The sequence below is a fragment of the Dendroctonus ponderosae genome, unplaced genomic scaffold, assembly GCF_020466585.1.
Source record: "Dendroctonus ponderosae isolate FM_Combo_2020 unplaced genomic scaffold, Dpon_F_20191213v2 Dpon_F_20191213_5, whole genome shotgun sequence".
Taxonomy (NCBI): Eukaryota; Metazoa; Arthropoda; class Insecta; order Coleoptera; family Curculionidae; genus Dendroctonus; species Dendroctonus ponderosae.
In genome coordinates, this window is record NW_026018715.1 from 7,289,858 (window position 1) to 7,294,039 (window position 4,182).

Consider the following 4,182-nt stretch of genomic DNA (forward strand, 5'->3'; position numbering starts at 1 on the left):
AAAAAGTAACGTGTTCCTTTTGGAACCGCATTTTGAAACCTATTACCAAGGTAAAACTGAAATGTAACTTGTGTAACGTTGTAACTGAAACGCTTATCACACCTCTAGTTATTACTACCTTACTTTAAAACTGTTTCGGACTTTTTTATTATCAGTAGTTAGTCTATTTGGTTTCGAATCGGACAACCTCCATCTCCATTAACACCAAGACCTTTCCACGTACGCAATCTTCTATCTGAGAGTTTGTTGCTAATTACCAGGTCTCCCAGATTAGTTAAAGCAAAGCCGCTCGTTATAAAGAACGTCCATTTCGAATTAACGAATACAGGCCCTTCTACTGAAACTATTGTGCGTATTCTACTGTATGTAATAAATTTTCACATATTTAGCGTTACAACGGGTAAATCGCGGTTCAATTAAAAAGTAAATTAAATTGTTTGTAAAACTATTCCCGTCATTTTGATTATCAAAAAAAGGTTAAAAAGTTTTCCGATACCGGGAATCGAACCCGAGCCTCCTGGGTGAAAGCCAGGTATCCTAGCCACTAGACCATATCGGATTGTCGTTGAAAGCACACGTTAAGCGTGAAGTTCCGAGCAATCGTGAGATAATTCGGTTTTTTTCAACGCGAAAACGCGACGGCAGTGAATTACGACAGCCTGGAGAATCACAAAATAGTGAAAAGGAAATCAGGCTGTCCAGCCTAGTGTTAATGCCAGCAGGCAGTGACACCGGCTATCCAGGAAGAGTAAGTAGAAAAAACTGTACAACTTACCGTGGACCTACCCAACACCAGGTGCAGGTAGTTAACCCCCGAGAGCGCCAACCCTGTTGTAGAGCAACATCACAACCAATAACAAAAAATAACTGTGACCTGAAAACAACTAGCTAGGGCCAGTGGCCCCGTGTCTGCCGAGCACACAAAAATTTGCGATTTATTTATTTATTAAATTCCTCTGAGAAAATACTGTAGATAAGACCAGACAGTATGGCTACATGGAAGCAGGACGAAATACACACTTTGCGCGAGTTTATTCAGGGCCGGACTGTGATAGGAAAAAGGGACCTAGAGGAGGCGCATGAGTTATTGCCAGGTAGATCAGTGGCAGCAATAAAAAAAAAATGTGTAGAGCTCAAAAACCACCCCGAGACCAACAGACGACCTGGGAGCAGCAAATGGGAACCCAGTGAGCTGAATCACCTAATAAGAGCCTATAAGAGCAGGACAGAAACTCTCGCGACAGCTCGCATTAGAGCAATATGCGACGACTTCCCCGGCAGATCTCAGAAAGCTATTGCCGCAAAACTTCGAGAAACCTGCCCTGACGTGTACTATATGCGCGACGCCGGTCCGCAGGAGCAACCGGAAGATGTTGCTGAGGAAAATGCGTCGCGGGAGCCCATCACTGTGGACACACCAATGCGGGACCACCACTCTCGGGTCGGTGAGGGCCAGAGCGAGGAGGGCGACCGGCGGGAGTTGCTGGACCGGGAGGACCGGGCGCACTCAGACCATCAGAACGCAGCAGAATCAGGACACAGCGTCGACCATGCGGAGCCGGGGTCAAATGGTTATGAGGGTGACGTCCAACCTCCAATGCCCAGAACGCCCCAATATGTCAAACAAGAGCCTTTGTACTCTAAAACAAAGGCCTCCTTTGTCAAGCTGCTCGGCCGCGTGGGCGATAGGAAACCCAAAATAAAAAAATTCCTGATAAGACCCCAGAACGGTGAAACCGTCAGGCTGGTGGATGCCATTCTAGAGGAGAAGATTCTCGAGATTCGAACGGAAACAGCAAAAACCGAACTAGAGAAGCGAAAGTTGATCAAAACCGCAATCTATGTCGCAACCAGGGTACTACGGGATGCGCTAGTCAAAAACAAGCCGGTGAGGCAAGCTCACAAACGCACGGAAGACCAGATGAGCAAATTGCGGAGCAGAATAGCCAGCGCGAAGGAGATCAGAGGTCTGCATGGACAAGCCCTTCCTAAGCAACTCTTCAAGCAAGCCCGAATAATCCGGAGGCTTAAAATGCCGATTAAAGACTATATAGGGTCAATGGAAGAGAAGCTGGCTATATTAACAAAAAAATTAGATAGGCAAAAAACCCGTGATGCAGCAAGTGCCCTCAGGCGAAGATTCTATGAGCGGCCAAACATGGACGTGCTGCGGGAGCGGTCTGGTTTCGGGAGGGATATGAGGCCGGAGGACGCGGAAGCATTCTACCGGGGACTTTACAGGCAGAGCAAAAGTGATGACCGCACCCCTGTATTCACCGAGTGGCTAGGCAAGATGAGGAAGTTCACGCAACAACAGAACCTGCAACATCAAACCTCATCAGAGCACATCAGGAGGAAATGTGTTGAGGCCCTCGCCAGGGCGGCGCCGTGGAAAGCTCCTGGAGAAGACGGGATCCCATACTACTCGTATAAAATCCTACCAGCAGCTAATAGGTATCTCATTGACAGTACAGAGAAAATACTTACTGGCAGCCAAAAGCTGACAGAAAAGGACGTCCGCGCGAGGTTGGTGCTCATACATAAAAATGGAGACCAGCTTAACCCTGAAAACTACAGACCAATCTCCATCCTCAACACAGACTACAAAACTGTCACAGCGGTGATCACGGCCACTCTGACGGAGTCACTCCCGGACTGGGCAGTCCCCCCAGAGCAGTTCGCCCAGCCAAACATCTGGGCTACCACCCACGGCCTGCTCGAAGATAAGAGCATCACCACCCTGGCAAGGAAGCGGAATACCACAAACTATTCGGCGTGGTACGACTTCCGCAAGGCCTTCGATTCCGTCCACCACTCCGCCCTCAAGAGGCTGATTGATGCCCTGCCGCTGCACCGCAACATCAGAGCGGCTACAAAATTGGCCATTAAACTTTGGTCCCTCCGTATTCAAACCGGAAATAAGCGAACGGCGCCAATCCCGGTCCGGAGAGGAGTGTTGCAGGGGGACTCGATGAGCCCGCTCCTCTTCACGCTGATGACGGCGGCATTGATCAGCCACGTGAACTGTAGCCCGAAGATCGTGAAACAGAGCAGGGGAAAACACCGAATCCTCGCCTACATGGACGACATAAAATGCCACGCTCCAACAAAGTCCAGCTTAAAAACAATTACAATTGAGCTAATAAAGGCTGCTGGAGAAATCGGGCTCGAGCTGAACATGGCTAAATGCGGGCATTACACGAGGACAACGGGGGCGGGGGACGGAGATGGCGACCTGGAACCGTTTCTCCCGCGGGTCCGGCAGGGATATAAATACCTGGGCCTTGTTCAGCTGGAGAAAGACACGGAGGACAACTATTCCCGGATTGAGGAGCAGATGTCGGAGAGGCTTGGCCTGGTCCTGGGCTCGCAGCTCGCGTCGGCGCAAAAGGTTGCCCTCATGAACTCTTCGGTCATCCCTGCAGTGACCTATGTGACAGCAAATGTCTTCTCAGACGAGAAGAGAAGTACTACCCTGAAGCGATGCCGACAACTGGACAAGACCATCAGAAAGATGTTGGTCGAACACAAACTGAAGGGCAAATCCTCCTCGAACGCAGCGGTATACCTCCCAGTGAACATAGGAGGATTGGGGCTCAATTCAATAGAGCACATAACAGAGGTGAACTATGCTAAGAAAGGGATATATCTTCTTAGGCACCCCAAACTGGACAAATGTCGCGAGCGGTACCGAGCACTCCAGAAAGCTGGGTGGAGAAACCCCATCACGGATATGGAGTGGGTCCTCCAAAAATATGAGGTGGATGTTCCGGAGGAGGAGGACATCAAAAAGTGTTGTCACTGGGTCTCGGACCAAATAAAACAGCGGATGCTCCGACAGCTGCAGGGGGACTGGTCGGAGAATATGCACTACGGCCGGCTGACAGCGCGGGAGACCGCGCAACTCACCATCCCGGCGAATGCCTCTCCATGCCTGGACACCTGGCGGCGGACCATGCTCCTCAATGCTGCAGAAGAACAACTGCATGGACTGTGCGTTGGCATGGAGAGGTGGAAGTGCCGTAGGGGATGCAGAGCGGAGGAAACGTCCTACCATGTGGCGGCGGCCTGCGTGGAGGGTGCTTACACCTCCAGGCATGACTGTGTGGTGCACTGGCTCCTCAAAACCCTGTTCTGCAGCCTCAGGGCGCCCAAGAGCTGTTGCAGGCGACTGCAATTTGG

At 50.5% G+C, this 4,182-nt stretch overlaps 1 non-coding gene across 1 annotated transcript; it reads right to left on the reverse strand.

Moving 5' to 3' along the window:
- Nucleotides 1-487: 487 nt before the first annotated feature.
- On the reverse strand, nucleotides 488-559 carry Trnae-uuc. The gene has a single exon. It is a non-coding gene; the product is annotated as a tRNA-Glu (tRNA).
- Between the last annotated feature and the right edge of the window lie 3,623 nt (nucleotides 560-4,182).